Source organism: Lissotriton helveticus, chromosome 8, assembly GCF_964261635.1.
Source record: "Lissotriton helveticus chromosome 8, aLisHel1.1, whole genome shotgun sequence".
In the NCBI taxonomy this organism is placed as follows: Eukaryota; Metazoa; Chordata; class Amphibia; order Caudata; family Salamandridae; genus Lissotriton; species Lissotriton helveticus.
Window position 1 is genome coordinate 455076436 of NC_136069.1, and position 12293 is coordinate 455088728.

Here is a 12293-nt window from a genome sequence, read left to right on the forward strand (position 1 = left end):
ATTCTTGTTCTCTATGAATAGTTTTACTCTAAGCAGATAACTTTGTGCCCAAAAAATGAAAAATACAAATTTTGAGAAAAAAAATAATCATAGGAAAAAGAGTCCCAAAGTTAGAACTTTGTTTTGAAAAAAAAATGAAAGTCAAATTCAGAGTCTCTCAGAACACTGTGTGCCAAACCAAAAGTCAGTGTTTGTGCTCAGAGAAAACATCAAATCTTCTAAGTCTGTAAAAAATGTGTCTACCATTGTAGGTGAAAGTTGGATTACCTCATTTAGAAGATTAACAGCACATAGATGAGAAGCATCGCCGTCAGCATTGGTCGCATTAGCAATGTTGGAAGTGGATGATACCTGTGTGCCTGTTTCCTCTCGTACCTCACCGTCAGCATTTTGCATTAGTGAGTTCTCAATGAATGCCATCATCAGAATTGGTAGTCGCTGGGGACAACACAGTGCATGGGCCGTTACTGGTACAATCACAGTATCAACATCCAGATGTCTAGCACGCATTCTTCTCCGCATGGCAGGCAGCGTAGAACAGGTAAGATGCAATCTTGCCAAATTGGTCTGAATGACAGAAACCATGTGGTATTTAATTCTCTTAAACGAGTTAATCCCAAAATTTGGACTATGCGCTCACGACACTTCATTGCCAGAAGAGTTGTCTCCGCGGTGAACTGGATGTCGCTGGTGATTTGGCTTGCCATATCGCAGCAGTAGGAGAAAAAATAGTATACCAGCAGCGAGTCTCAAAAGGAGAGGTAATCCGCCAAACACAGAGTGCACGAAGTTTGGAAATATTCCTAGGACCGCTTCAAAAGGTGCTAACAGTCCAGAAAATATCGTCTTAAATACATGTACAATACCTCTCGTATCAGACATGTTTAAGATACGACCTGATATTTCTGAGAAATGTATAGGGCAGTTTGTAGTTAATAGGGCATGTATCTCTGCAGAAGTCCTTGTGACTTGCAGATCATAGGTGTCTTTGGCCGAGGTCAGTGGCACAGTTTTATGCAAAAGAATGGCTTTCATTCTGCTTAAAGTATCAATTCGTATAAAAGAGATGTTCAGTGAAGGCCATAAAGGTGACACCCGGTCTGTCTTGGTTTTTGGAAACAACCTGTGATCGTTCAACATAATGTAACTTCCATTTGAAATTTGTCCAAAAATCGGATCAATCACCGCAGCTGGTGAACCTTGCAGGTGGCAGGATAAGTTGTTTGAGGATCGCAGGCCCCATGTAAGTTTATACCCTGACAAAGGAGAGAACCGTTTAGTGTGTGTTAGAATTGGTGGTCTCTGGTTGGCACAGGTAGGTACTTGTGACAAGCAGGGACCCTCTCCTCTAGTCCGGACAAGGGGATTACTCTCTCAAAATAACCCCTGCTCACCCTCTAGGCGGCGTGGCGCGAGCAGTCAAAACATATTTCAGAGGCTTTGTAAGTTAAGCATTTGTGACAACATACAGTAACCCAGTGACAACACTACAAATGGACACCACACAAGGTTTTATATAAAAAATAAATATACTTTATATAGAGTTACCACAAGACCAATAAACGACAAAAAGAATCCACCTTACTATTAGATTTCAAGGGTTCTGGTTAAAAAAGGCTTAATTCAAAGTTCTGTGCGAGTCTGTAGCCTTGTCCGGCTACAGCGTTGTTGAAAGAACACAGAGTCTAACTAATCCAGCGGACCGCGGCGGTCCAGGCCCACTCAAATGTCATCAGACTCTGTCACAGTACCTTTTCCATGGATGTGCGAGCTGGTTCCGGGGTTCGACGTGGTGTAGAAAAGAAAGCGTTGCAGGTCACGGTGTCCTTCCCGTCGCGGGGCAGGCTACGGCTCGTTGATGCCGTTGAGACGGAGCCGATGAGCACAGAGCTTGCGTTGTTCGAGGCGGACGTTGCTCGTTGTGGTGCTTCCAGCTTAAGGTGCGGCAACAGAGCCGGAGTTCTGGAGCTGGCGTCGATCAGTCCGGATAGCAGTGCGAGTCGTGCGGTGTATCGTGAAGCTTGCGAGGCGGTGCCCAACTCCGGTGCGATCACAGAACTCGAAGTCAGCAGCAGTGACCGCGTCGGTCAGACCAGTACGAGTCGGTGTAGCGAGGCGTTGCACGTCGCAGTGTCCTTCCAGTCACCCTGCAGGCTACGGCTCGTTGACGGCGTCGTGACGGAGTCGGTGAGCGCAGAGCTTGCGTTGTTCGAGGCGGACGTTGCTCAATGCGGTGCCTACAGGGCACCAGGCTGGTCATGAGGGTCGCTCACAGCTCCCTGCCTCTGCAGCCACTGAAACAGCGTTTCCAGCAGAAATTTACAAAGGCTGGTGAAGTCCACTGGACCTGGGACTTAGGTCAGGGGGCAAGCTCTCTTCTAAGCCCTTAGAGATCTTTGCAGAAGTTGAAAGTAAAGTCCACAAAGTCCTTTCTCCTCTCTTTGGCAGTCAGGCTACCACTGCAGGCCAATCCCCCAAGCAGCACTTCAGCTTGGTAGTAGTCTCTCCTCAGTTTCTTCAGGTTCCTTCTACTCAGCAGAGGTTTCGTCTTGTAAGTCCAGAAGTGATCTAATTTCATGGGATTAGGGTCCCAATACTTATACCCCTAAATCCTTTGTTCTCTGAGGGGAGAGGGGCCTGTGCCCAGTTCAAACCAGTTCTGAAGCACTCTGTTTACCAGACTTCTCCTTTCCTTTCACAGCACAGGGCAGGCACATCAGACGCCCCACAGGAGGTGGAGCAAGCATTGTGGAAGGCAAGTACAGTCCTGGAGCACTTTGTTGACATTCTTCCTTCTCTTCCTTCAGTGTGCAGGGCAGAGACATCAGACGCACCACAGGGGGAGGAGCCAGCACTGTGGGGACGGGCACAGTCCTATTCGGGTCCCAGGTGCAACTCCTCCCTCCCATCTAGATGCAGATCTCTCTATTCACCACCGGGCTGCCCCAGCCTGTCTCCTGGAATCCCCCAACCCTGTCACTCACAAACCCAGACAAAGGAATACACAACTTCACAGAGGCAAGCTCAAATGGTTAGGCAAGCAAATACCTACTTTCTAAAAGTGGTATTTGCAAACACAGAATATTAAAATAAACTTCACTAAAAGATGTATTTTATTATTCTGAGTCCAGGCATACTAAACATGAATTTCTACCATGTTCCCTGAGTCTGCTAGGATTATAATGTAATGTAATGTAATGTGTATACTTGTAAAGCGCACTGTTGCCAGCCGGCGTCCTGGTACTGTATACCGCTGGGGAACCCGTCCTGGCTTTCCCTGTGGGATGGTCCCTGCAGGGAATCCCCAAGGTGGAGCCAGGCATCCCCGGCGTTGATGGGGCCGTTGTGGAGATTAGGCAAGCTAATGCCCAGAGTTGCCGAGTGGGACCCCTGGTTAGAGTAGGCACCGAGGCGAGAACTATCGAGTCCGCTGACCCTGGTCCATGACTCTGCCGCGTCGGGAATCGAACCCTGGTCCCGGGCCAACTTCTGCTTTCGGGTCTGCCGCCTCTAACCAGTGAGCCACACCAACATGTAATAATCTAGCAGCCCATTCTGGCCTATGGAGAACAGGTAGCCTTGCAATAGTGAAAAACGAAAATTGATGTAATTCACCATTAGGACATGCCACACACATCAGAGCTTGTCCTACCTTGTACTTACAATGCACCCTGCCCTTGGACCTTCCATAGAGGTGACAAATATGAGATCAAGGGAAGGTTTAGGGACTGGCAAGTGGGTGCACTTGCCCAGTCACCATGACAGTACCAGACTGCACGCAGGCTCTGCAATGCCAGACCTTAGACACGTTTTACAAGGCCACTTCTGTGGGTGTCACAACCAGTGCTGCAAGCCCACTAGCGGCATTTGGATTTACACGCCCTGGGCACACTCAGTGCACTGTACTAGGGTCTGACAAGTAAACCAAATAGTCAATCATGGAATCACTAATTAAGACATCAATTTAAAATCGGGAGAGCATATGCACTTCAGCACTGGTCAGCAGTGGTAAAGTGCCCAGAGTCATAAAATAGCCAACAACAGGTGTGTGTGTATGGTAATTCCCAGGATGTCTTGATGTATTCTTTACCCAACCTTTCATATTTGCCTGCTGGTATATGTTTTAAGCAATACTGAAAATGGAAAATTGTAACCGGCAGAGTGATTGTTCCATGTTTAATCCATTCAGTAGCTGGCTTTTCAGCGACTGTAAATGGCAATCTTTCCAGTTTTTCAATGCTCAGCACCGTATAGTCTGCTCCCCTTTGCGCCAATATGATCTGTTTATCAGTGAGATTAAATTCTGAAAACAGTGACGTAGTATTGATTAAACGCCAAAGCACATAGCCTGAATGAAGGTTTTGCAACGTCCAGCCTAATAGCATGATAGAACGTAATTGCGACTGACCATGTTGCAACATGACCAAGTCCTGTTCCATGATGTCTATGGCAGAGGATACTAGGCTGTCCAAAGAATATACCCTGGATGACAGAGTTGTTAACCCATTGTCAACTACAGAGAGAGTTTTCTCTAAATGAATACGATCAATTTCTCGTATTCATTCTGCAGTCTCTGCTTGCATAATCTTCAATGCTTCTTTATAAAATGCATTGACACCGGCATATATAAAACGTTTATGATGCGGTGTTCTTGGTAGTTGCAAGATCAGCGGCATCTTCAAGTAAAGATAAGTGTTGTTTTACATCCTTAAGTGTAGATCTATGTAGCCAATCAAGGCACAGCTTCCCTACACTGTATGTTGTTACTATTCCTGGATGCTGTCTCTGAACATATCATGGGTCTGGCCTAGTGAATGTGAACCCCCGTGTTTTATTCAGGAATCTTTCTTGACAGGTATTTGTGTCTGTGGGCCAGATTAACCAATTTTTCCAATCTGGATCTGTTCTGTTGTGAAGCAAAATAGTATTTACATCGACCTCCCCATGTGAAGTGTTACTATCAGGTGTAGGTGTAGGTATGGACGGATGGTTCAGGTCTTTTATCTTGGCCTACCCAAGGCAAGATGTCTGTTGGACAGTGTCATTCAAAAACATAACTAGCTCTGGGATAAAACAGGCTCTACATAAAGCTTCTATCCCCTGCACTTGTCAATCTTTTGTACCCCAGACAGTTTTTGTCTCAATGTTGTCTTTCCAAAAGTCAAAACCTAGGCTGGACACTTGGGCATAAAAGGCTGCAGAATAAATCTGTTTGGTATTTGTCAACATACTTTTCAATCCTGTTCTGTTTTCATTTTTAAAGTAAAATGTTTTTGGATTAGATGCATTGAACCCTGAAAAGTATGGACATTTTCTAGAAAATGTTATTGAGCTACCCTTTAGTGGCGTAGGACAATGTTCCCATTGGGTATACATTAGTACATTTCTAGGATTTGCAGATTTGTGCAAGAAATGATTACCATAGTGATTATAACAATACATTTGTCCATAATCTGATGAACCTTCTAAGTATTCATGATTTGTAAACTTTGCAGACATTTCTAAGTCTGACATCATATTATTCACAGTCTCGAAGTCCCAATCATCAGAAAAGGTACTAGATGAAACAAAGTCATTCAAGGAAATCTTGAACTGGTGTGGAATCTTCAACAGCTCCGCAGGGCCAAAAATGTCATGATCAGTTCTGTCCCAAGCATACCCCCTGGTATACGAACGGCTGTGATGTTCACTGGTGACAAGTCTCTTTGTTCATGATGAGATGATTTGTGTGGTTTGAGGAGTAAGTTGATGTTCTTACTTGCTGTGTCCTTTTTGACATATCTTCCATTTATCAGCATTCCCAAAGTTATTACCAGAGTCAACAAAAGCAGAAGAAAAAGCACACCCAACACAATCCAAAGTTCAATCCATGGTGAAACCATATAAGTATTTTCCAGGTGATGAAAAAGTTCTGTTGCTTGAGCTTTGAAAGTTCTTTTTACTGGTGTTGTTTCCGGTTTTCTGGGATCCTCAGAAAACTTATCAAAGTTAATGAAATAGCCAGAGGCAGTTCTGTCAATTGTGGGGATTGCATCAGGATACGTTGAAATCACTGGACCCACTTGATACATTTGTGTAGTCAGACGCTACATCGTTGTAGGCAGGTGTTTCTTGATGAACTGTTATTTGGGTCTCAAGAGGTACAAGTTCCATTGCTTTGTTGCATAGTCACTCTTTTCTCACTACAGATTCTTCAAAGGTGATGAGTCTCTCAGTTTGAACCTCTTGGATAGTAGCCAGATTAGATCGCCTGCTACATTGGCAGAGTCCACTTGGCCTACTGCTTATGATCGGCCACATAATGTGTTTTATTTTACCAGGTCGATTGACACAAACCTGTTCTCCTTCTTACCAGCAAGTGGCGGCAGTAATACTGTTCTTGATCTGTGTAATGCTAGGACAGGTACTGGTTGTCTGTAAGAAGGCCCAAATTCCTTCTTGTCCGCGATCTTTTCTCTGACTAGATCCCCAAGCTAAGGAATCCAGACTGGCCTTGCTGGGACGGTCGGTTTCTCTTCAGTGGTGGTTGGCTTCAGGAACACGTTAGTTTGTTTCATTCTTATTTCATTTAAGTCCTGTAAAACAGTCAAACGGTCTTTGATATCAAAGGGTTTTTGGTCTACCACTGAAGTCTGACAATCGAGATCCAATATTAACATTCTGGTCCCAAAAAGGACTTCGTATGGAGTGATACCCCCTAGAGAACATCTTGGCAGATTATTAAGACTACGTTGGACACTTGTTAGATGTTTTACCCACCTGTCACCCAAGCCTAATACCCTAGCTGTTATAGATTGCTTTATGTCTTGGTTTTTTATCTCCACTATCAAATCTCCCTCAGGATGGAATGGACTAGAGTACCGCAATGCAATGCCCAAACTGGCCATGGCCTCCTTGTAAGCTCGAGAACTAAACGCAGGACCCTGGTCAGAATGTAGCGTGCCGACTGCGCATGTGCCGATAAAGACTCACAAATCTTTTATAACAGTTCAAGCGTCAGCCAAGCACTGAGGCCACATCCAAATGAACCTTGAGCAAGAATCCACTGCAACTATGATATATTTATAGTTACCATCCCTCTGTAAGGGACCGCAGTGGTCCAGGTAAACGCAAGCTAATGGTTTATTATTCACATCAGTTACATATGAGTATTTGAGTGGAAACCCTTTAGGTAATGTTTTACCGCTGTCTTTGCTGGATGCAGTGCTTTATTTCGCTGTCTATTTAAATTTTTGAACGAGTGGTTGCATCTACGGAAGCCATTTGCACAACTGCCTTCGTGGCTTCATCAGCCAATGAATTCCCTTCAACATGAACGCCATCACGTTGATGACTCAGCTATGTATCACGTGAGTGTTTTGTAGTTCCTCTTGTAACTGAACTACTTGTTCCCAAAGCAGTTTATGCTTGATTGTGCCACCATTTGCATCTTTGTAACCGTTCTGAATCCAGTTTTACAAGTATTCATTGTAAAATTGAACACAATAATATGAATCGCACACTATGAGTGTGGGGTATTCACAATCCATATTCTCAAACACCATCTTGAATGCTTGTAGTTCAGCTCCCTGAGCTGTTCAATCTCCTAGAGATTGAGTTTTAGTGACCATTGGTCGGAATTTGCCATCGCGCCAACGACCTTTAACGATCGCGCATGCCGCACTATAGGCTTGTTTACCCACCGTAGCGGGTTGAGCTGATCCGTCAGTATAAATTATACATTCATACTTCTCTAGAGGCAGAATTTCAGTAGGCAGAGGACATTCTTGTTCGTATTGTAGAAATGCTTGTGTTTTCAAATAAGGATCAAAAACGTATTCAACGTCTGTTGCCGCAAGAGAAATAACCCATTGTATCCATCTCAGATGTAAAGCTTTAGCATTTGGTATGCTCGCTTTTGTTACTGCCTCTAAGGCAGGTACCGGTGTAACGACCATAATGTGCCTACCCTGTGCAGGGGTTCTCTCTTTTGCTACTGCAGTTTGGACCGCTGTCAGAATTTTTTCTGTAGAAGTGAATTTCTTTTCTGCTTGTGTGTACAAGTGTGATTTGTAAGCTATTGGTACTTTTTCCCCTTCATTAAAAGTTAAGTACGTGAATCCGCATTGTCTTGGAATGATTCGGATCAGTAAGTTGCGTACGTTTACGCGTGTTTGTAAATGTTTAGTTGCTAAAATGTCTGTTTGCAATGAACGCAAAATTTCCGTCTGTTTTGTGTCCAATTAACTATTTTGAAATCAGGTTTGATTAATTCATAGAGAGGTTTTACCCTTCCTGCATAATTTAGAATGTAAGTTCTTCAGAAATTTAGGAAACCTAAAATCGACTGTAAGTTTTTCAGCGTTTTTGGAGGTTGGAACAGTGCATATTTCTCTAGAAAGTTTGCTGCCAGGCTTTTGCCTTCACTTGAAAGTTTGTATCCTAGAAAAACGATGAGATGGGCAATTCTCGATTTCTTAAAATTGAATTTATAACCCTCAAAGGCGAATCCAAGTATAATGGAATTCACCCTTTTCAAGTGCCTGTCAAAATGCTTCGTCATCATGTTTGTACTAACTCAGGGGCATATTATCAAGCAGGGCGTTCAAATTATCGCCGTTTTAGCGGCAGAAAACTGCTGCTAAAATGGCGATAATGGGCTTTATAATATGCCCTAGAGAATTCCAATTGAAGCCCATGTTCACACCAGAACATGGGTTTCTATTGGCATTCACAGGGCCATATTATCAAGCCCATTATCGCCACTACCGCGATAATTTTTAACGCCCTGCTTGATAATATGCCCCTCTGTTACTCTAGCTGAAAATAACCCAGGACTATTCCTGAATCCCTGGGGGAGACGACAGAAGTGACGCTGTGTCCCCATGATCGAGAAAGCGGTCAAATACCTACTTTCTGGTGCAATGTTTTGACAGAAGAAACCGTTCAAAATATCTAATGTGGTTTTGTACTTCTTATGCACAATGTTATTCATTAATTCTGCACTGTGTACATTTTGTACTGCAAATGTTTTGCAACAAGAGTTTAAATGTCTGTAATCCAATACTAGACAATATGAATTGTCTGGTTTGGAGACAGGAAACAAAGGATTGTTCATGGACGAGGTGCATGCTTCAATCGCCCCTTGGTGTTCAAGTTGATCTAATATCTCCCTGACCTGTTTTTTAGCTTCTTGCTTAACTGGGTACTGCCTTTGCGCAGTTGGTTGAGTCTTTAGTTGGATTTTATGGTGAGGAGAGTCCTCATCCCATTCTACATGATTTTTGTATAATGCTGGAGTCTGGGCGACTGCCCATTTCCTACCATAGGTATATTTTAAATGAATTGGAATGTGGTTGGAGAAGGCTGGCATAATGATGTCTTCGCCATGTGGGCACTCCCCGACAAATTGTGGTGGCCAGTCTTGTTCAGCTAGAAGAATGTCATAACCCTTAGATAGTCACTCCCAAAAGAGTGCTCTTATCTTTCTCGGTATGTCTTCCTCGATCCGGAGTATTATTTCATATAACTTATGTGGAGAACTAACCCTGGTATCTGCAGTTAAAACTTGAATGAATTCATTCAAGTCCACTGTCTCCAGATGATCCTTCAAGTTCTTGGGAGCTATGGTGACTTCTGCTACACTGTCCAACATTGTCTGAGCTCATCCCCCGTTCTTGAGTTGTGTCCTCATGATCCTCGGCATGTCTGATTTTTAGACTTGCTACCTTCTTTTTGCTGAATTGAGTTTTCTTGTTTTTCTGAACGTGTTGATCGTCTTTGGACTTCACACATTCTTCCTTGTTTTCTGACCTTCCTCTTCTTTCGGATTTCTGTGACGAAGTCTGAAGGGTACGAGAGGAAAGTGTATCAGTATCTTGATATCTGTCAGGTTTTCTCAAATTATCCCTATTCCTGAGGTTATACCTCCTTTCAGAAGGCTTCTTTTGAGGAGACATACCTCGGGAATGAGAACGCTTCTGTTTAGAAGTTTGTTTAGTGCTATTTTCCCTCTTCTTTTTAGAAGTGGTAGGAGAGTTTTCAGTACAAAACCTTTTCAAGACTTTCAGACAGTTGTGGTTTAACTGTATAATTCTACTAATCTTTGTATATTACTAAGTAATTCATCATCCGACATTGCTTCAATGTCAGGGTCTGGTGTGTAGCCGGCTATGGCTGACCATGTTGCTCCTGGTCTCCCCTAGTAGACCGAGCCTTGTAGTGTGATTTAAATGTTTTAGGGTGCCATTAAACCAGAGCACATGCTCTTGGTAAGTTAGTGGAATTTCAATATCCTCTAAAGGAATGTATTCCGCTGGTGGTACATCTTCTTTATAGAAGTGAAATGCATGTGTTACTGGATTTGCTTCAAGGAAGATTATCCATGAATAGAATACCTCTGTCTGGTGAGCTGCATGTGCCTCTATCACAAAAACTATCCTACCACCTCTCGATGTTAGGCCATATTTTATACATTTTATAGTGATGGCTTTCCTTAAATTTAGAGGTATGCTTATAGCATCTTAGTCGGTTTCTTGGAAACCTGAAAAGTTAGGAGCTGGATCGGCTGGATCAGCCGCAGCTCCACCGTTTTCGGTGTTGCTGCCGTTAATCGACATTGCGTAATGAAAAGTGTGGAGTAAGTTTTAAGGAGACAAAGATAAGTTGCACAATATTTTGAAACACTGTATCCTTCAACGTTTAACAAGCCAAAAACGAATACATAGGATTTTTGTCCCACTCCACTATGGTGGATATTATCCCTTTACCCACTCCAGACGTCTAATGGAGTATTACGGGAAAGAGGGGTCTCTGAGAAGAGCACGACTGAGTTACTTTAGTATCTAGTGTTAAATTAGTGCCTTACCAAATGTTGGGCGATGTGTAGTGTAGTTCCTATATTCCCAATAGGCTTTGCACATTGGAATAATGTATCCTATAGATTTGACGTAGGACTTAGGTCAGTAGGTCTCTATCGAATATACTAAACTTAATTGTGAGTGCCAGCTAGCTCAGAGGTCACTAGAAACTTTCTCGAATTCACAAGAAGGGATTAGTTTCTGACAACTGCATAAACATGAAACTTTGTTTCCCTAGGACTGGAAAATATCTTCAGAGTCGTAGAAACAATAGATAACTATTTTACTCAGTCAATAATGCATGCTTTGTTTCTTCAGAGTTGCAGGGAAAATAGAGAGACGGGCGTTTCAATAAAAGGGTTTGTTGAACAGTCCAATTTCTCATACAAGAGATTTGAACTCCTACAATCATTAGACAGAATGCAAAGTATAATGCGTACAGTGAGAATAGTATTATTTCATATTACTGTAATAGCATGGTATGGTTTCTAAGCAATGAAAATACATACATAAATAACACAGACTAAAATACTCAACTGGTGCTTCTAAAATACGCCTACCCCAATGTACCTAACCTAGGTTTAGTATGAGGAAAGAAGTAAGTGTGGTCTTTAGCATAGGCTTAGTTTTGCCAAGAATCTACCAAAGATTTCTCTAGGTTCTAATCAGCTCCATACCTTAGAATGAAGGAGGTCTAGTATCTCTTTTTCGGGACTCGATTTCCCAACACCCTGAAAGGGGAGTCAGAAACACTGGAGCTGGATTTTTTAGCAGAGGAGGGCAGCTTCCTGATCAGAGCGTCAACTGGAGAGTCGGCTTCCTTCGGTACTTGCTCTAGCGAGCTGCGTTGGGCAAGTAGGTCGTCGATCCGCTCCGAACCACCGTGCTTTCCCATAGCAAGTGAAGGTATATTTATACCTTGAAGGTGTTTAGGAATGCCATGTTTGATGTAAAGTCGGGCATATGAACGTGATGAATGAACCCCTAAGGAATAGATGTTCATTTTAAAACTAACTGAGTTCTTGGAGAAATCAATATTCAAGCAGGGGGAAGTCCCTAACGGCTTAAGCTGTTTTTTTCAAAAAATCGTTGTGACGTTTGGTGAACGGATGGAAGTAGCCATGCCTGTATTTGGATTGCATGGGCTATGCCTAACTAAGGGCTTGATTTCTATGCCTATATAAGGGCAACATGAATTGTACCTATATAAGGGCATGAATCGGGAAAATTCAATCGGAACCTAAAACGCCACACAACAGAAGATGAAGGAGAAGAATCTGCAGATTTAGGACCGATGCGATGAGCACACTGTAAATTGAGAGTCATACCGTCTTTGAGAGCAACAATCTTGGGAAAGTGTCATTTTAAAAAGGCCAGCATGTCGGACCCCTCCTCTCCCTCAGGAATGCCATAAATTCAAAGGTTATTGCGTCTATTGCGATTTTCTAAGTCTTC